The 22,513-nt window shown below is 40.4% G+C and overlaps 1 protein-coding gene and 1 long non-coding RNA gene across 2 annotated transcripts in view; one reads left to right on the top strand and one right to left on the bottom strand.

Moving 5' to 3' along the window:
• The window catches only part of LOC118276139 (mitogen-activated protein kinase kinase kinase 12-like), a 105,033-nt gene that overhangs the window by 68,146 nt on the left and 14,374 nt on the right, over window positions 1-22,513 (bottom strand). The gene's annotated exons all lie outside the window — the stretch shown is intronic.
• On the top strand, window positions 303-22,497 carry LOC126912338 (uncharacterized). The gene is made up of 6 exons (XR_007706970.1): window positions 303-488; window positions 1,092-1,234; window positions 9,654-9,854; window positions 10,236-10,472; window positions 16,764-16,898; window positions 22,073-22,497. It is a non-coding gene; the product is annotated as an uncharacterized LOC126912338 (long non-coding RNA).

Raw genomic sequence — 22,513 nt, 5'->3', positions numbered from 1 at the left:
CAAAAGTGCATTCCATATCTAATATTATCCAACACCTTAAACTAAGTAAATATTCCTACACCCGATTTGATTCTATAGTAAAAAAACTAAATTTGATGAATACGAAATTCCGGGTTTTTTCCATAAAAGTGTATTCCATATTAACCAACGCTATAAATCTGCATCCAAATATCCGATTACTGATTATAATAAATGCATATTCCAATTATTATTTCGTGTTTGAACGTTAGTGATAAGATGTAACGAAACGCCATTGACGTGCGTGCGTCAGTTATGTCAAAAAGTCATTACTTGACATTCGCTCTGTCTGTTCTGTTTACATTGTTGTATGTTTCGTTGTGGCCTAAATTAAAAGTAGGATTACTAAAGTTGATATTGGTGTTGACATTCATTCCTTTCATAGCTAAACACCTTAGGATAGCATTGTAATAATATAAAGCACTTAATTCAATTATTTCTACCATTGTAACTGCAATTAACCTAAACTGGTACCTAAATGTCATAATTTGTTCTTAGATTTAGACAGAAACCGCAAGTTTTAAAGGCTTTTAAACATGTTTTAAGTTATCACTAATAGAGCAGCTATAGAATGCTACATTTGGTATGGTAAACTATATTTTTTTGGTGGGGCAAAGCTCTATAGAGATTCTAGCATTGTCATTTAACAATGATCCAGCTCACCCCGTTTTACGGTACCTATTTATTTCCCTAAACAATTTTCCGCACAGAGTACTTTATTGCATCTTTCTTTCTCTTGAAGTACGCCTTTTTGTGTTTAAGTAAGACTTTGATGGCTTTCTGCTCCTAAACAGACCAAAAATTGGTATGCTTCCATACCTACATAGGTAATCATTGACTTGAACTTCGAGTATACCAAAGCAAAATCTAGGTATCCTATAATACCTAGTACCTACTCATCTCACGCTTGCTTGTACTTAAGTATGACCTGATTGTTTTATTAAGTTCATTCTCGAAATACCGAGATACCGAGTTTGTCGTGAATGAAAATTCGTGAGCACGAAAACGCCATTTTGTTTGGACCTTGCCTTTTTTTATGTCACGTGCTTATTCGTTTACGCCGACTATTTCAGCATCCTGGTCGTGCAGCCTGCGCACCTGCAGATTTGTCTTCAGTGCAGTTGGCGGGTTCGGCAGCGGTGTCCCGTGGACGCTGCTTGCGCTGTCTCGGCGGCTGCTGCGTGGTCTGTGCGGTTGGCGGCTGGATTGCATACCGGTGAGCATACACAATTTATTACACTCTTATCTTGCTCATTGTTCGTTAGGTAGGTACGTTATTTACTCCAATTTACTACCCTAAAGTTATATCGAACGGTAAAATGGATGTTCAAAGGATGTTAATACTGAGGCTGACATTGAAAGGTCACTTCTTATATGCAGTAGATTAACTGTATATAAAAAACTACATACAAAGTTTTCAATCTAGAACACCTTATAATTTAGAAATTAGGGAAATCACATTCAGATTTTTTCATACCACGACGACGGCAAGAAGGCTCACGGCCCACCTGATGGTAAATGGTTACCATGGTCTATGAACGCTTGCAACTCTTTAGGCATTACATGCGCTTTGCCGACCCATGAGAAACCTATTTACTTTCTTCATGAAGTACCTACCCTACCATCTGGAAAAATCTACATATGATATTCCGAAATACCGCTCACCGAAAGAACGGTTTTCCGATAACACTCTACTCCGACGGCTAGTTGAACGAAACAATAATTGGCCGATGAAACGTTTCGCCGAAAATATTATTTATCGACGGTTGGTAGTCCGAATGAATCCTTCACCGATGTAACGGTTCACTGAAAACACTCTTCGACGACGATTGGTTAAACGAACGAATCTTTCGCCGATAGCACTCGTTGTAGGGGAATTCTTTTGTCAAATGGATAGTTTTTCTTTCAGCTTGACAACACTGTTAGGTATTGTAGAAGTCATGTTAAAAATACAGGTAATAATAAAATAATACATGGAATTAATCAAAAAGGCAAATTATATTGTTTTACAATAAAGAATATGGTTATGATTATAATTATCATAATCATTTTAATATGATTATGATTATAATAATGATTTCTCTATTGGAACAACAATAGAAAAAAATTAAATAAACTGTGCGAACAAATCTGCTAACTCTTGTGGGTAGTTGCGAAATTTGTGACGACAGACCTCGGTACATGAAATGTTTCTCACTCGTGTTTTGTTTAATTAAAAATGAATACGTGCAATTTAGTTAAATCTAAACGCGGAGGACATGTGCTAGTAGTGAATGGATATTCTTATTACTAAATAAAAAATATGATAACAAGTATTATTGGCGTTGTACAAGAAAACAAACAAGTGGTTGTGGTGTAAGTGTAATAACTTTATTTGATTGTTATGAACATACATTTGTTAGTCAAAATTGTGATCATGCACATTTACCAGAGCCTGAAAAAATTATTGATATGAATTTTAAAAACAAATTGAGAACGAGTGCGAGAGAATCTATGGACAGTCCGTCACAAATAGTAAATCGTTATTTAAATGACGTAGCTACCACAAGTGCGCCTCAATTGCCCAATAAATCAGCTTGCCGAATGATTGTGCAGCGTGTTAAAAATAAAGGACTTCCTAAGATATCGCAAACAACCAACGAATTTCATGTACCACAATATCTCGCTAAAAGTAATGGAAAGCAATTTTTGCTTGGTCAATATACATGTAACAATGAAAGTGTTGTAATTTTTGGTACTAAAGCTAATGTTAAGCGTATGAATAATGCACAATGCTGGATCATGGACGGGACATTTTCGAGTTGTCCAACTCCGTGCTGTCAAATTTTTTCTATTCATGTTTTAGTGGAAACTGCAGGAGGCACAAATATGGTATACGCGCTACTGTCACATAAGACTGAAAGCTGTTATTTCATATTTTTGGAGATTTTGAAAAGATATGCGATCAATACATTAAATACGGTACCCATTTGTCACCAGCTAATATATTAACTGATTTTGAAGTAGCAGTGATCAATGCAGTCAAACGACAGTTTCCACACTGCGCCCACAGACTATGCTTATTCCATTTGACCCAAAGTATTTGGCGTCATGTCCAGTCAGAGGGTCTCGCAAGGCGATATGCTGAAGATTTCACATTTGCGCGCAAAATCAGACACTTAGTTGCCCTCGCTTTTCTTAAGCCCGCTGAGATATCCGAAGCCTTCAAAATCATCCAAAATAAAATATAGCCGACAGAAGCAGCTGAAATTGCCCACTAGTTTAAGATATATTATGTTGGATCACATCACACGCAGCAAAGAACTAACACGGGTTTGATAATAAAAAGAAACCAGGCCTTATTTCCACCAGCCATGACGTGGTCAGTTTACGATCACACACTTTCTGTTCCAAGGACACAAAATGTATTGGAATCGTGGCATGAACGATGGAACACGCTTCTCCATAAAAAAATGGAACATTTAAAAACAATTATTGAATTGGCTAAAGAGCAGCAGCGTACAGAATGTGTCATTGAACGAATCAACTCTTCGGAACCCATGCCAAAGCGTAGACGTAATGCACAGGTTGAATATGATGCTAGGATACAAACACACTTATCACAAAAGAGTGAAATGAGTATTGAATCTTTCTTAGGTAGATTGGCCCATATTCTATACCTGAAAAACAAGAAATAATTATTTTTATATCAATAAAGAATTAAAATAATTATAACTACAAATAATAAGAATAACCCACTATTTACTATAACTTCAAAAATTTATCACGTTGCACACAAATAAAAGTAACACTTTTATTTGTTTTTTGATTTGTTCGCACAGTTTATTTATTTTTTTTCTATTGTCACAGTTCCAATAGAGAAATCAGTATTTTTAACATTTTGTTTTCTTTATTATTTAAGGGGTTTGTTATCCAAATGGATACGTCAACCCCGTCGTACCTTATTATCTAATTTACACTCAGCTAATCATATATAAAAATTATACGCTATGTAAATGAAAGGGACTCATTAACTAAATCTAGATCGCAGAACGGTTAGGTCACCCTTACCAGACCACACAAATCTTTTGCGATCTCTGTTGTAGGATAAGCTAAAATGTTTTGAACCAGCCCAATGTCTAATTTATTGAACTTGTGTTTTCTAATTAATGATTCTATTAGACCATGTGAGTGATTTTAGTATGTACTTATTTGCGAGATATTGTCGCCTTACAAATAGTGGTGGAATGTGCTATTCACTTTCCATCACGTGAATGGGCGTACTTCTTATAAAACCTCCTACTACTCTTAGTGCTTGATTTTGAAGCTTGTCTAATTTAGATATATGCGTCTTTGCACTGCAGTCATATAAATAACAAGCGTAATCAATGCGACTTCTAACTAATGAGATGTATAACCTACGTATGTGTTTAGTGTGAACTCCCCAGGTAGACCCCGCTAGTACTTTTAATAGATTCAAAAATGTTGTACATTTACTGACTGTTTCATTTATATGTTTGCGCCAGTGTAAGCTTCTGTCCAACCATACACTCAGGTACTTGACACATTCCACCAATAATAACGGTTCTTCATACAATTTTAACACAGGTAATATTCTTCTTTGACCTCTAATAAATACACAGTAATTAGATTTGGTTGGTGATAATGTCAATCCAATCTCACACAGTAAAGTTACTAATTAGTTTAAAGCATCTTGTAAGTTGCGTTCAGATATTTTAATTTGTTTGTTAGTTATATATATTACTAAATCATCAGCATATTGGGATATCATAACATTTTGAATTTTATGGCAAATCTGGTGTGTTACCAGATTAAATAATAAAGGGGATAAAGGATCCCCTTAAGTCAATGCCCTATTAGTCCACCTACCCCTAAGCCCTTCACTATTGAACGATTTAATTTTTAGGTGTCTTTCACTCAAAAAGGACCAAAGATATGTACAAATCCTAGAACCAACCTGAATATCATCTAATACTTTAGTTACCGAATCGATCGACACATTATTATACGCGTTTTCGATGTCCACAAAACATGCCATTGTAGAAACTTTTTGGTGAAACCAATTTGAATATGATAAACTAGTCGAGATATTGAATCCAAACATGATTGTGATTTTCTGAATCCTACTGTATTTTGGGCTAAAAGTCTATTTTTTACTACGTACCATTCTAACCGTTTGCAGATCATTAGATGAAATATTTTACATAAGTATACACGAAATAAGTGAAGTCTTAACTTAATCTCACTATTATTGTTAGTTGGGGCTTTGGGTATTGGGATAATTTGTATTTCGCGCCATTTTTCAGGTATAGTACCAAATTTAAATATTGAATTATATATTTCCAGCTTCCGGTAAGTTGAATAACATCGAGTAGGAGATGCCATCTGCTCCCGGGGCCGAATCCTTCTTTTTAAGGCAGTTTTCTAGTTCTTGGATATGAAAATCAGCTTCTAAACTTACATTTATGGAGTTAAATCTCGGTATTTGGTAAGGAGCGTAGTCCGGGGTAAGTGACCGTAATAATGCGGTTTGTTTTTCAATGGGAGAACTCATTATCTGCTTGTAACCCTTCATTCATCGCATGCGTCGCCACATCTCAGATACGTTCGTAACTTCATTAATAGAATCACAAAAATTGTGCCAACTACTGCATTTAGCTTTTTTAATTAAGGTTTGTGATTCTGTTTTATAATCCCATTTGTTTAAATTTTCGGGGGTGGGGTTTTTACGAAAACGAGATAGGGCTAACCTTCGTTGTGCGACTATTTCTGATAATTTAGAATTCCAGTAATTTTTTGGTTTAAACTTTTCTTCTGTTTCTAGACTGAATTTATAATACGGAATATGTTTATTAGCTGCGTATTCAATAATATTAATAAAAAGGTTATACATTTGCTGAAAAATATCAGTATTAAATTCAAACGTAGACTTAATTTTATCTGAAATTGTTTGTCGGAATTTACTCCAATCCGCGTTTTTCCAGTTTCGTTTCCTAACAATATGTACCAAACTAGATAAGTTTGCCGACATCTTAATGATCAAGTGGTCACTGCCGAGATTTTCGTTGAATACCTGCCATTCGAATTTTATTGCTATGTCAGATGACACAAATGATATATCCGGGGAGTTTTGCTGTAAGTTTCCGTTTACTAACTTAATACGTGTTGCCATGCCGTTGTTAAGAGAAATAAAATCGTTTTCTAGGGCTGAGTCCAATGTTTGAGTCCCTCTCGTGTCGGATTTAGTCGACCAGTTTGTATGATGACCATTAAAGTCACCAGCTATTAATGTTTTACTAGTAAAATGATAAAAAATATCATTCCAATCCGATATCTGAGTGTGTATAGATGAAAGACAGTAAACCGCCACAACATGTTCTAAGTCAATGCAGTTCAATAACTTAACACGTATTAACTCGTTATCGTTTCTATACACGTTGTACCCGCTTATGTTTATATTACATATATTACATTCGGAGTCGAACCATGACTCACTTATTATTGCGATGTGAATGTTTTGGTTTATAAGTAATTCAGAAAAGGATACAAGTTTAGGTCGCAAACTTTGTGAGTTCCACTGGAATATGTTTACTTTTTTAACTTTTTGAAAACTATCCATTATTGAAAAAATTTAAATGTCCTAAAATGTCTTCTCCAAATATTTTATTGATCAAAATTTCTTTAGTTCTTCTCCAATAATTTTGAACAATAACATTGCTTTTTCTTCGAGTTTCAGTTTAGATTTGCTGATATTCTTTATTTTTATCCATATATTTGCCCAATCAAGTTTATATAACCATTGTGAACTATGCTTATTACTTCTTTTTCCTTTCTGCTTATCGTCTATTTCTTCAATCATTGGTTTTGATACTTATTCTGTTTATTTGATTTTTGTTTTGAACTTTTGATGTTTTGCTGTTTGTCTATGCTCGTATCATCTCTCTGTTATTCTTCTCTATTTGTTATTGTTTCTTGATGTATTAACGCCCTTGCCAGTACACTACTATAGGTTTCTTTCTTGTTGTTAGTGACAATTGCAAATTGATTGTCATTATTTTCCTGTGAGATCTCATTTGATACTTGTTCTCCTTTTTTCTCTTTTAAAATTTGTAAGGCTCTTCTGTATGTAACTTGCTCTTCACTCATAATATTCCCGATGGATTTTTCTTTTAGATAAATAGGACACTTTTTATCCAGAACGAAGTGATTTCCCTTGCAGTTTAAACATAGAAAGTTTTGTATGTCACAATTTTCATGACTTCCTCCACATTTTGGGCATATGATTTTAATGATATGGCCAAATTGCCAACAGCCTGAGCATTGCGTTACAGGAAATACATATTTTTCAACTTTAAATCTGCAATCGTAGGCATAAATATATTGCGGAAGCATATTACTTTTAAAACAGATTCTGACAGACTCACAATCGACCCATTTCTCTTCTGGTATTAATCGTTTAAATCTCCTTACCGATAAAACATCAACACCTGACTTAAAAATGCTCATAAATTCTTCTTCACTTAGTTCAAGGTCGATTCCTTTTACTATTCCATACGATACAGACATTTCTTATATTAATTGACATCGTAAACCCATTTCTTTGAATTGTTTACAGTCAATCAGTTTTAGAGCATCCTCTTTTCGCTGGCATTGAATAAGTCCTTTATTGGCGCTTTTATATTTTATCCTAAGAATATCTTTAATATTTTCACTACGAAGTATTTTAGCAAACGCTATTGGTTTCGGTAAATTCTCCTTGGAGGTAACACAAACTTCATGATTTGACGTTATTTCGGATGTGTCATTATTGTCATTATTTTCCTTATTTTTTTCTTGGCTATTATTGACTTCCAATGAATTACTTCTTAATAAACGTTTTGGTTTACCTCGTAACACAGTAATAAAACCATCTTCACTATTTGTATCAACTCGTTCTTTTCTCTTCTCTGCCCTTCTTACAACTTTTCCGTTATCACCTCCGCTTGCTACTATTTCCTCATACATGTTAGTCATTTGACTTAATTGTTTTTCACATTTATCCAGTATTTCTGAATCACTAAGATCATCATCACTAGAATCGGTTTGCATTTCACAATAAGTTTATCGTGGGGTGCACTTAGAGGATTAAGTAACGATCGTAACGAAAAGCAAAACAAGTGCGCACAGTCAAACGTGACAGCGCCGAATGTATTTTTAACATGACTTCTACAATACCTAAGGGTGTTGTCAAGCTGAAAGAAAAACTATCCATTTGATAAAAGAATTCTCCTACAACGAGTGCTATCGGTGAAAGATTCGTTCGTTTAACCAATCGTCGTCGAAGAGTGTTTTCGGTGAACCGTTACATCGGTGAAGGATTCATTCGGACTACCAACCGTCGATAAATAATATTTTCGGCGAAACGTTTCATCGGCCAATTATTTTTTCGTTCAACTAGCCGTCGGAGTAGAGTGTTATCGGAAAACCGTTCTTTCGGTGCGGTATTCCGGAATACCATACGTAGCTCCCTAGGTAGGGAGTTCATGCCTCAGTCGGAGGGTCCGTAAGAGGAAATATCTCTGAAACTGAACTGTACGGGACCATTTGGGCTCCATAGTGTGAGCGTGAACTCCCTGTCGATGGCGAGCGGTGCGGTGGGCATCATTTCAAACAATTCCGCGGAAAACAATCCACTATATTTATAAATAAGCGGTAGAATACGCATAAGGAGGCAAAATATCTCCTAAGACTCAAGTGCTCGATACTACTCGTAAGTATAGGATCATTGAATAGGCTTACAGCTCTCCATTGGACCGCGTTAAAAAGTCCAAGCGGCCAAGAGATGAAAGCAGTACTCCAATGGGGGCGAACTTGTGATTTATATGTATAAAAATAAGTCTAAGTTTAATAAAACGTTATTTTAAGTAATTCTATTAGTAATAATAAATAGTTTCTTTATGAAGCACGCCGGTTGCCGAGCATACGTATTACCTGATGGTAAGCAATCGCCGCCGCCCATGGCCACATGAAACACCAGAGGCGTTACAAGTGCATTGCCGGCTTTTTGGGAGTTAGGAATTTAAGGGTTGTTGTTCGGGAATCGGGGATGGGGAAGATTGGGAAGGGGGAATTGGGCCTCCGGTAACCTCACTCACACAACGAAACACAACGCAAGCGTTGTTTCACGTCGGTTTTCTGTGAGGCCGTGGTATCACTCCGGTCGAGCCGGCCCATTCGTGCCGAAGCATGGCTCTCCCAGACTTTAAATTAATTAAACCTACGACTGAAGATTAAAAGAAACTTCGCATCCAACACCGGAGTAGACCTCCTGTTTGGGCTGAAACCGTTGCTGCAGCTGCCTAGAATATAAATCGATCCCCACCAAAGCACTTAACAAACCATTCCGTATGAAATGTGGGCAGGTCGCTAACCAGAATTATCTCATACGAGGATATTTGGCTGCGAACCGATAGTGCATGTACCTAAGGAGAGAAGACAAAAGTGGGACAAGAAATCGGAATAAATGATATTTGTAGGTTATTGTGAGAGAACATAGGGATACCGTATCATGCATCCTAAAACATATCAGATAATGAAAAGTAGAGATGTTATATTTTTTTAAAAACCTGGTCTATGTGATGAATTTCTGATTTCAGCTCGTTCAACTGAAGAAGAGAGGTTGGGATTGTCCGAGGGGTCAATGCCTGATGACCAAGTCAAAGAAGTTAGAAAGTGTTTCTTCTTAACAATCTGTGGACTGTAAGCCCAACTTGGAAGAAGCTGAGAATGACAGTGGACCTGATGCTGATGAGACATATTACCCACTGACCGACCACATAACAATGATGACAAGAAAGGTATGCTCTGTTTATGGAACGCAAAGGGGTAGGCAGAGGTGCACATAGCGGCACATAATGCCACTATACAAAGTATACCCACATTTCACCATTTGTGTTATATCCCATGTAACAGGGGGTGTGCCTATTGCCATGTACTGGGCACAATTCCAGACTCCGTGCTACTACTGAGAAATTTTCGAAATACCGAAAAAACCCTGTAATACTTTGCTGGACCTGGAAATCGAACCCGAGACCCCTTGTTCGGCAGTCGGAACTTACGGTGACCGGAGATCGTCGCGCGATCCCCGACGCCCGGAGTGTCTCTCGCGACAGCTGGGGCGTGAGGTTCGTTCCCTCACGCGCCCCGCCTCCTCCTTAGCTAGCATGACTGCTTCGCAGAAAGAGGAGACGGCATCCCAGTCTCCCTCGCTCCGCACCATGGCTTGTATCAGTGCCGGACGCGAGAGGGCGCCGTCGCCAACCACATCCCTGAGGAGACAGCGGTGCTCAGCCCACGCAGGGCAGACCGCAAGCGTATGTTCCACCGTGTCCTCCAGGCGGTCTTCGCAGTGATGACACCCGGGTGATTCCTCTCGCCCAATCAGAAACAGGAACCTACCGAAACTCCCGTATCCGGTAAGCACCTGTGTCAGGCGCTAGGTGAGGACGCCGTGGCGCCTCTCTAGCCACTCCTCAAAGAGGGGACTTACCGCTGCAATGACAGCGAGCCCAATTCAGTATAAAGCTAGACTAGTCATAAAGGGTTATGCACAAAAGGAGGGTGTGGACTTCCATGAGGTATACTCTCCTGTGGTAATATGGACATCCATTAGAAATTTGTTTGCTCTAGCTGCACAGCAAGACCTGCATGTATACCAGTCTCTGCATTCCTACAAGGATCTATAGACACAGATATTTACATGAAACAGCCTGAAATGTAAAAAAGGGTGTTGAGGCAGGTCATCTAAATAAATCCATATATGATTTAAACCAGGCCAGCAGATTGTGGAATACAAATTTAAGCACTGTCTTAGAGGAAATAGGCATTCAACTATCTAAAACTGTTCCTTGTATTTACTTTAACATCAACATTGGAGTTTACATTATCATCTCGGTTGATGATATTTTATTATTCTATTCATAAAATTAGATTAATAATATAAAGGAAAAACTACAGCAGAAATTAAATATGAAGGATATAGGAGAGGCAGGTGATAATGATACCTGAATAGAGGATTCTATAATTCGATTCAAGAAAAATATACTAAAGAAAATAAGATTCAACATGTCTGAATGCAAATCTATCAAGACACCTGTACAAGTTGGAAATTTAATTAAAATACTGTAAGTAGTTGTATTATTTTGTATCAACAATATCACTCATAATTATTCATTATGAACTAGTATCGCCATCTACTACCGTTCCTACTCCTGCTTCTCGAGCCAAAGCTCCGGTAAACCCGCTAGGTAGTCAGCAGCTCCGGGCCCCATCTGTGGTGGTCTGGTGACTCTATGAGGCCTGCGCGGAACGTGACGCGCCGTACGCACGGGTCTAGTTCTGATCGGGCGGCGAGCTACCCTTGCTCGCGGTTCGCAGACCCAAACACAAAAAGATGAGATTGATTCAGGTCCATAGTTCTGGAGATAAACGCGTTCAAGCAAACTCTTCAGCTTTAAATATTAGTACTATTCCCGCACAGTTTCACCTGCTACTCGACTCCTATTAATTGTAGCGTGATGCTTTATTGCTTATAACCTTTCTCGATAAATTGACTATTCAACACAAAAATAATAATTCGATGCGGACCAGTAGTTCTGGAGATTAGTGCGTTTGAAACAAACTCTTCAGCTTAAACATTAGTACTACTCCCACTCGGTTTCATCCACTACTCGGCCCCTATTGGTCGTCGCGTGATATTTTATAGCTTAACAACCTTTCTCGATTGTTGGACTATCCAAATCAAAGTAGAGTAGTAGCTTTGAAGATTAGCGCGTTCAAACAAACTCCTCAGTATTAAATATAGGTAAATATCACTCCTGCGCGGTTTCACTCGCTGGTTGGCTCCTAGTAATCTCCGACATCTTTAATTGATTTTGTCTGGACTTTAAAAGAGACTATGACCTCTGAGTTTTTTCATTTCTTCTCAGAGTAGTCCGATAGGAAATGCCGGCCTCATCTAGTTATTTAAGAAATTGACGTGTAAAAGAGTTACATTGTAACCTATTTACAAAATAAATATCATTTATCACAGCGTGATGTTTTATAGCCTATAAGCTTCCTCGATAAATGGACTATTCAAAACAAAATAATAATAGTGTATAATCTCCAGAACTACTACTCCGAATCGAATTATTCTTTTTGTGTTAAATAGTTAATTTATTGACTTAGGCTATAGGCTATAAAACGTCACGCTACCTACAATTAATAGGAGCCGAGCAGCAGGTAAAACCGCACGAAGGTAGCGAGTTTTATGAAAAATGTGATTTATTTAATTAAAACCGCGATGTCTAATAGAAAGTACTAGGAGTAAAAGTAATGAACTATTTTTTTAGGAAATTGTATGATATACGAGTCTGTCCAACATATCTGTACGATAAAACTTACCGTTTTCTAGCAATATGGAAAAACTGTAATTGTGGCTTTTAATATTTCTGTTAGTAAAATTGGAACCGATGGGGATTTTTGATATTTTGTTTATAATCATATTGTAGTTAACATCTATACCAATGTTCAGTTCATTATGCGACATGGGAATTATATCAAGGTTGCGACTAAACGTCTAGTTTTTAACCGACTTCAAAAAAAGGAGGAGGTTCTCAATTCAACCGTATTTTTTTTTTTTTTTATGTATGTTAATCGATATCTCCGTCAGTTATAGACCGATTTGAGAAATTCTTTTTGTGTTTGAAAGAGTACGATGTCCGTGTGGTCCCATAAAAAAATTTTTAAAGTCTGACCATAAATGTGGAAGATAATCCAGGGAACTCCTCAAAAATGAACAGAATGTGCTCTGCGTTTGAGTTTAAGTGATGTAAATTAGCTTATCTTTCTGAGTAACCATACAATTCAGGACAGATAGTAGCATATCTGGTATAGAATGATGGGTAGCTTGATGTGCTGTCTGATTTACATGTGTATGTAGGTACCTAATCTGTTTGTGTTTGACAAATGCATATCTCTGGCAGTTATAGTCCGATTTGAGAAATTCTTTTTGTATTTGAAAGATTACGATGGCAGTGTGGTTCCATATAATTGTTTTTAAAGTCTGACCATAAATGTGGAAGATAATCCAGGGAACTCCTTAAAAATGAGCAGAATGAGCTCCGCGTTTACGTTGAAGTGATGCATACTAGCTTATCTTTCTCAGTAGCCATAAAATTCTGGACAGATAGTAGCATATCTGGTATAGAATGATGGGTAGCTTGATGTGCTGTCTGAGTTACATGACTGTATACCTATGTGGGTATCTAATCTGTTTGTGTGTTTGACAACTGACTATGTATGTAGCTTATGAACAGGTTACTGTTAGCTGTCGGCTCGGCAGATCATAAGTAAGGGTATCAGGTTAATATACATTTGAAAATAATGTAATTATGCGTCAATATGGATAGATATTAATATTATTCATTTACACGGCACTGTCTCATATGAGCAGCGCGTTTAATAGGTCGACCCATACTCGAATAAGTTATTCACTAAAAATCAAGAAATAAATAACAATTTTAACAAAAAAAAACCGACTTCAAAAAATAAATATTCCAAAACAAATTAATATGCACTAAAAAGTAAAAGAAATAATTGCGTATTTTTCAACAACTTAATAGATCAACTAACTTTACTAACTCATCACACACATTATAATGTAAGTAGGTACAATTATTGTTATTTTTGGAGTCGGTGTCAGCCAACTAAGATAGGTTTGTTATTTACCTATTATCACAACAAAACATTGCAGTTTTACACCAGTTGTAAGTATGTAGTAGTGTGGGTAGATCGTCGCGCGATCCCCGACGCCCGGAGTGTCTCTCGCGACGGCTGGGGCGTGAGGAGGTTCGTTCTCTCACGCGCCCCGCCTCCTCCTTAGCTAGCATGACTGCTTCGCAGAAGGAGGAGACGGCGTCCTATTCCCCCTCGCTCCGCACCATGGCCTGAACCAAAGCCGGACGCGAGAGGTCACCGTCGCCGATCACATCCCTAAGGACACGGGGGTGCTCAGCCCATGCAGGGCACACCGCTACTGTATGCTCCACCGTGTCCTCCGGGTGGTCCACGCAATGCCGACACCCGGACGTTTCCTCCCGCCCAATCAGAAACAGGTACCTACCGAAACTTTCGTGTCCAGTAAGCACCTGCGTCAGGCGGTAGGTGAGGACGCCGTGGCGCCTCTCTAGCCACTCCTCAAAGAGGGGACTTACTGCTGCTATAACAGCGAGCCCAACACTCGGTTGTGACAGTCGTTGCTTCCATTCCGCCATGAGATCGCGCCGGAGCTCATCCCGCCACGCACTAATCTGGCGCGGCAGTGGATTTTTGCCCCGGCGATGCGCCTCCGCACGTAGGCTGTATACGTGCGCGAGCACTTTCGCCTCCAGATTCCACGGCGGTGATTCCGCAAGGAGGTTAGCCGCCTCCCCGGAGATCATGCGGTATCCACGGATCATCCGAATGGCCATGACCTTCTGGGATGAAACCAGCGCACGAGCTAGTCGTTGCCTTAGATGTGGCGCCCACACCGGGGCCCCATAGAGGGCCATGGACCGCACAATCCCCGCGTACAACCTCCGGCAGGAGGCGTTTGGTCCCCCGAGTTTGGGTAGGAGCCGCTTTAGGGCAGTTCCCGTCCGTTCCAACTTGGGAGCCAAACGTCGGAAATGTTCCTCGAATTTCCACCGACTGTCTAGGACGAGTCCCAGGTACTTCATCGTCACCTCGATGCCGATGGAAACCCCTCCTGCCATGATCTGGAACCCACCCGGAGGTGGCGCATTCCCGCGGCCATAAAAACACATGGCCTCGGATTTATGAAGCGCCACCTCGAGTCCCAGCTGCCGGATCCTTGCAACGACTATCGCAACCGCTCTCGTCATCAAGTTGGCCGCCACCTGGTGCGACCTCCTGTGTCGGACAAGCGTATCGTCAGCGTAGCAAACCACGCTGACGCCGCTCGGGAGGTCGGTGCGCAGCACCCAGTCGTAGCCTGTTCCACCGGAGCGGTCCAAGGACCGATCCCTGTGGAACACCGCGCGACATCTCTCGCCGGTTCCACTCACCTCGGTGACCGGGGTAGATCTGTCCGTCAGATAAGCCTCGACTATACGACGGAGATAGGTAGGCACCCGATGATATCGTAGTGCCTCCAAAATGCAGCTTCAGGGCAGAGAGGTAAAGGCGTTGGCGATGTCCAAAGACACCGCCACGACGATCCTACACCTGGACACTGCAGACCCCGTCGTAAGGTCCTTCACGCGCATGATGGCGACCACCGTGGAGCGCCCTCTCCGGAAACCGAACTGGCCGTCCGCGAGGTCCGTCCCTGTTCCCGTCAGGTGCGCGACGAGGCGGTTTGAAAATATTCTTTCAAATAGTTTTCCTACCTCGTCGAGTAGCGCGATGGGCCGGTACGCGGTCGGAGAGTCCGCACGGCGCCCTGGCTTCTTCACGAGGATCAGTTTACCCACCTTCCATGATAGCGGGAACTGGCCCCTCTCCCAACATGCGCTGAAAAGACCAATTAGTCGAAGCCTGAGAGTCTCTGAAGCCAGGACCCACGCCTTGCCAGGCAATCCGTCGGGTCCCGGGGCGGTGTTCTTGATGCCCATGCGGCGCACCGCCACTCTCAACTCTGCCTCGGTCACTTCTGGTGCTGTGTCGTCGTCGTCGTCGCTGTGGCCCGCATCGGGCACCGCAGGGGGCGGAGTCATGCACGGAGGGATGTAGCCCCTCTGTGATTGGGGGAACAAGGTGGTGACCACCTCCTCTACAACCTCTGGCCGGAGACTCTGTGTCAGCGGGGGAGCCTGTGTGCGGAGCTTGTCACGCACCATTAGGTAGGGGCGTCCCCACGGGTCACACAACACTCTATAATATTTTACTTGACACAAAAGTAACAGGATATCACCGTCGCGTGAATACCTTAAATAATTTGACGGCTGCAGATGAAACAGGACTTGTTAAAATTACTAAAAGAGGTACTACATCCAACATATTCAAATTAAATTCTCGCACCAGTGATTCCCTGCTACTCCTTTACCTATCACACTCCACCAAGGCTCGGGTCCACTGTGCAACTTTTTTATTCATAGTTGGCCAGAATAGTTTCCTTACTATCATTTCTCGTGTACTACATACCCCTGGGTTTACGTACCCCCGCTTTGAATGCTGCGTGCAGGTACGTCATACATTTCCAAAAAACGATGTCTTTCGGTCGTAGTTGTAGTATTGACGTTGAAACTTCACACGTGATGGGTCGTTTGCATCCGGGAATAAAATAAATATCCTTTGAATGACAAGTTCTTTTGATCCTCAATTTGTTTGGGTTCTGGGTGTTTGGGTGCTATCTACTCTACTCGTATTTTGTTCACCCTTTATATACTTTATGTGCGTACAAAACTGGCTAATAAAAATACGGTCGAATTGAGAACCTCCTCCTTTTTTTGAAGTCGGTTAAAAATGCAGTTGTTTTTGTCGTCTCAGTGTGTCGGAGGTACTCGCTGTTCTTGTGTTCAGTTAGTAAGTGGTTTGTGATCTCTATATAATACCTATATTTCGACTTCACAGCCCTCAATTATTAATCGGCAAAAGTGTTTTACAGCTGTATACATGGCTAATAACTCGCGATCGTATTCACTGGATCTACGCTGCGTTTCGCCTATTGCCTTCGAATAAAACCCTAGCGGCTTCCAGACATTGTCCACTTTTTGTTGCAGAACAGCACCGACACCGTGGTCAGAACCATCTGTCATGATGGCGAGGCGACTGCTGTGAACCGGATGTGAGAGTGATGCTTTGGCGGCATTTCTCAAAGGCTGTGGAGCTGGCTGGAGAATGGTTTCTGGTTTCGGGTAGGTACATAATTGCATTAACTCATTGTATGTTTTATGCCGGTTTCCGATACTTCATAGCCGAGGAAATCGATTGTTTCTTTCCTAAATACGCATTTTTCAATATTTTGTGTCAGACCGTATTTATCCAACCGCTGTAGGACTTGGTGAAGGAGCTGCTTGTGTCTTGTTTCGTCTTCTTTGCATAAGATAATATCGGCAATAAAACCAAAACAGCCGTCTATGCCTCTTAGTACATCTTGCGAAGTCCAAACGTCATGCAGTTGGATTGGAACAATCCAAAAGGTGTCGTGATCGCCGTTTTCTGTGCGTTATCTTTTGTGATTGGTATCCGGTAGTAAGCCATTTTCAAGTCAAGTTTGGAAAATACCATTTTCAAGTCAAGTTATGTAGCTAGTATGGGAGTCTTGAATGCGGGGTACGGGATAGCGATCTGGGGCCTCAGTCTGCTATTACATTGTATCAGAATGGTCGATCACTGAGCAGTGCGAGAGGGACGGAGCTATACAACCTACATAGCTATACAACCTACATAGCTCCGTTTAGACCATTCTGACACAATTGTAATAGCAGATAAGGCCCCCTGGTTGAGTGACCGCGTTTAAACGCTTATAGTCACCTCACACACGTAATCTTTCTTCTTTTTTCTCTACTACGTGCAGGGGGCTGGCCCATAGGCATTTCGATGGCCTGCAGATACCCATTTCCAACATGCGGTCGAACTCCTCCTTCACTGCCTTATACTTGTCCGGGGGCAATGGGTAGGAACGCGCATAGAGTGGGGGGCGGTAGTTTCAATGTGGTGGACAACATCATGTTTCGGTGGTTGCAATGACATTGGACATAGAACATATTCAGGATATTGCTTCTCATATTGCTCATAAGAATATTACGACATATTGAAGCAAGCACATATTGAAGTGAGCCACTGCTTATGATGTGAATTGATTCTGTATTTATAGAAATTTCTAATGCATCAATAGAAAGTTCTGTTATTTTGTCCACCAATTTCTTTTTGTCCAGGTCCACCAGCATTTTAAGGTGACGTAAAAAGTCGGCTCCTAGTATAGAGGTTTTGACGTTTGCAACGATAAATGACCACACAAAGTCTCTTCGTAATCCAAAGGCTAGACTGATAGAGTGAGAGCCCAGCCCCGCCAGACATAACTTATTTTCTGAAAGGCAAAACGTGGGATACCGAGTAGCTTTTATTTATACCTTGAACGCCTGCATACCAGCTAAGTTGGATAGACGGCCGATTTACAGGTATCAGGTGAGAAAGGTAAGTAAAAATAGGACTAACTTAACTTAAAATCTTATGGCTGTATTTTATATATCTATCTATATATTTTTTTTTTTGGGACAAGCCCGCCACAGCCTCCCGTACCGCTGCAACTCCTGTAAGCCAGGATCTACAGTAGATACAACCATGAAAACACCGGAACATTGAAGTCCGGCGCGTCCCAGGGACATGAATGACTGTCTTGGATCCCGCAACGAAATAAATCAGAAGATATTATTAGAGGAGAAGACAAGAAAACGATAGTTTCCACTTCCCTCGGTGAATTTAATGCAGGAGACAGAATGACTTAAGCCTTAAGGCACAAAGAGACTCCACAACTGGGAGAAGCCCAGTCGCCAAGCACCACGGAAATTTGACTCAAAATTAAGTGGGTCCTATGTGTGAGCTGTTATACTTGCTTCTAATAATAGGTATGGCAAAAACGCCTAAACGCACGGAAATTCGTTCTAGACTCCACAAAGTCCGTATAATAGACTACACCTGATGAAACAATTAAATTATCTAACATAGTGTTATGCTCAGATTGCCAGAGACCACACTACCAGAGTATGTGATGGGCGGATTGCTCATGTTGCAACTCCGCTGTCGAACATTGGCACCATGGTGAATCAACGAGTTTCAATGAGAACAATTTGCTTTTAAAGTTGCCATGGCCAGTAAGAAACTGGGCAACACAGTGATCCACCTCCAGCCATGTCCTCTCCAGTCGCTCATGCACGGAGACATAGATATCTCACTTTCTCCAAAACGCTAGCATAGTGCCCTCGCGGTCATGCTCACGGCTGAATATTTTTTATGTCTGGGGGGATGTTTGGCCCTTACGATTTGTCTGGCTCAACGAATATAGTTTAAAAATAGTCATCTAAGTAACATTATATAAAAATCAAACGTCAGAATATAAGTAAAGTTCAATAATTTTTTTAAGACCTTTAAAGCGTCTGGCAGAAGTTATGGCCGACGGAAAGTGTCTGGCAGTGCGGATATTATTTGTCTAATAATGTTTTATAAAGCATATATAAAAATCAGCCATCAGAATTTAAGTTAAGTTAGTCCTATTTTTACTACTTTTCTCACCTGATACCTGTAAATCGGCCGTCTATCCAACTTAGCTGGTACGCAGGCGTTCAAGGTACAAATAAAAGCAACTCGGTATCCCACGTTTTGCCTTTCAGAAAATAAGTTGTCTGGCGGGGCTGGGCTCTTGGTCCATGATGGTTTTCTGTCCGTAAGTTTTGATCGGTGTGTTGTTAGCGGCGTGTAAACTGTAGGCGCTTGGAGTTTTTTTACTTTTGTGATTTGCAGCCAACATTGAGATGTCTGCGATTTCTGTGTTCATGAGGAAACGTTCGTGACTGTTACGATCGTGTACACAAAGGCGATTACTGGGGTACGGGACATCGACGTTCGTCACGGTCGGTGCCAACTTTAGTTTTCGACGTATCTTCCTCCTACAGCTTAGTGATTCACAGCGCCTTGCTTTGTTTCCAAAACGGTGATGGTAGCGACATTTCCAATTGACGTCTTTAGGTTTAAGTACCGATTGACTGAAGCTTAGCGTCTAGGGTTATATCTAAAAAAACAGTTATTAGTGTGCCTCCAAAATGCAGCTCCAGGGAAGAGAGTTGAAGGCGTTGGCGATGTCCAAAGACACCGCCACGACGAACTTACCCCTGGGGGCCTACTCCGGTTCTCGAATCCGAAGTTTCGTTTAATCTTCGGCTGTAGGTTTTATTGATTTACTAATAGAAATACTTGAAGTAACTTTTTATTTTTAATTTCAAATCAAAATCTTCATTTCATTCGTTCATTTTTGTTCACATTGCATTTTGGAGGCACTACGGTGTAATCGGGTGCCTACCTATCTCCGTCGTATAATCGAGGCTTATCTGACGGACAGATCCGTCATCTACCCCGGTCACCGAGGTGAGTGGAACTGACGAGAGATGTCGCGCTGTGTTCCACAGGGATCGGGCCGACGACTACGACGACTGGGTGCTGCGCAAGTGCGCACTGTCCTACCGAGCGTCAGCGTGGTCTGCTACGCTGACGCCGCTCATTTCGCAAGTGTTTATACAACGTGTAACAAAATACCCATATACATCAAGAAGCCCTGATGAATACAGGTTGAATAGAATCTCTACACAAAGTTTCAGCTCAAAATACGTTTTAAAAAAAAATAGTACCAAATACTTGGTATCGCTTAGTTCTTGGTTTCAAATCATAAAAAACGTGTCACAACACTACAGGGGTCACTCGCTAATATTATGAAACATTTCTTCGGTCAATCTAATCGCCTAGTACCTGTCTACCTAATTGTGATTCGCGAGCCGGCGCGATTTGAAAAATTCACAACTTTGTACCATGAAAACATGAGTTTAAAAACCCCTTCCCGTATCGTTTGTTATGCTATCTAGAAACCGTGCAATTGGTATGTATACCCCCTTTTTGTTACACGTTGTATAGAGGACGATAACATCACGGGTGAGATATTATTGCAACAATCCTTGAAAGGTCCTGAGAGAGCACAGTGGTTAGCGTCCGTCGAGGATGATTTCCTGTCGTTTGAGAAAAATAGAGCGTGGGAACTCGTAGATATTTCAAAAGATGGTACTATAGTGCAGTGGAAGTGGGTTTTGCGGAAAAAATCTATAGTTAAAACAATATGCGGTTCCGTGCACGTCTAGTTGCTAAGTGCTTCACTCAAAAATATGTGAGTTCTTGAATGGTGATTTAGAGCAACCATATGAAAAAACCTGATTGTTATAATAGAAGTAGTTCAGGTTGTAAAGTATTAAAGGTGAAGTTAAACAATGTCTTGGACTGAATGTAATTTTTAATAAAGAAATATGTAACCTTGAGTGAAATAACTTACATTGATCTAAGTTTGGCTTTAGTCAAACTTCAAAAACAATCCAATTAAGTGATTGTAAGACTGTAGATACTACTATGGAAGTCAAATTAAAAGTAAATAAAGGTCAAGTAAGTATAATTAGTCAAGTGCTTTATCAACAACTAACTGGCAGTTTCATGTACCTGTCAGTCTTAACTAAACCAGATATGATTTATAAATTGAAATGTAAAGCACTCTCTAGCACTGAATCAGAGTATGTTAGTGTATCTGAGGCATGTAGGGAATTAATGTACTTGATAAACCTGCAATATGAAGTATCTAATAAAATGTACATAATCGGTATATTCAATGACAACCAGGGTGCACGGAAGCTGTGTCCAAGCCCAATCTTTCATAAGCGTACAAAGCATATTGATATTGATTGATGGATTGAAAGTTCTATATTTGCCAACAGCTGATATGCCAGCAGACATTTTAACTAAACGTTTATGTTCAGCAAAACATTATTTTTCTGTTACTTCTTGGCATAGTAGTTTGGTTAGAATAGTTTTGTTTAAAATTGTTCAATAAATATTGCGATAAGTGGGGGTGTTATTTTGTATCGATAATATCACTCATTACTCATTATAAACTTGTAGCGCCATCTACCAGATAATATGTAATAGTAATAGTGCATCTGTGCAATAAAGTTAGTTCGCAGTGTCACTCAAGTTTTTCATTAATAATAAGTTGAAATGGACTGCTCGTACTAACAGGTTATTGGAAGCCTACTTTACGATGTTCAAGGAACCAGACCTGGCATATATTGTCAGTGTTCTGAGCAGATAGGTGCAATAAAGAACCGAGCTCTGAACACTGGCGTGCAATGAAAAGAGTCATAAGGTACCTGGAAGGGACTAAACACTACAAACTTACATACACCAAGAATGGTAACAGAAAAATCACGGGCTACTGTGACGCATACTGGGTGAGTGATGTTTGAGATCAGAAATCGCGACCAGTTATATTTTTCTCTTTCAGGGAGGCGCTATATCGTGGTGTTCCCGCAAACAGCAGGCCTTGTCCACAGCCGATGCGGAGTACATGGCCATGGGAAGCGCGGCGCAAAAAGCTCTCTAGCTACGGCGGCTGCAGGCTGAAGTTTGGCGCGGCTCCGACACCCTGCTCATTTATACTGCGACAACCAGAGCGCCATCAAGTTATCCGCTAATGATTTTTACTTACCTCGCTCATATAGATATTAAATACCGCTTTATTAAAGATTATATAATAAATAATAACTTAAAGTTTTATTATATTAAGGGTTGTGAAAATGTATCAGATATTTTAACCAAGGGAACTACTGTAGAAAACATATGTATTGTGTCACTAATATGGGTTTGGGTTCCGGAGAGGACGTAAGAAATATTGGTAGAATTGGAACACAACCGGAGTAATTCCAATAATTGGCGTTTTATTTCT

This window comes from Spodoptera frugiperda, chromosome 25, assembly GCF_023101765.2.
Source record: "Spodoptera frugiperda isolate SF20-4 chromosome 25, AGI-APGP_CSIRO_Sfru_2.0, whole genome shotgun sequence".
Classification (NCBI taxonomy): domain Eukaryota; kingdom Metazoa; phylum Arthropoda; class Insecta; order Lepidoptera; family Noctuidae; genus Spodoptera; species Spodoptera frugiperda.
This window is presented reverse-complemented; position numbering and strand designations above follow the sequence as displayed.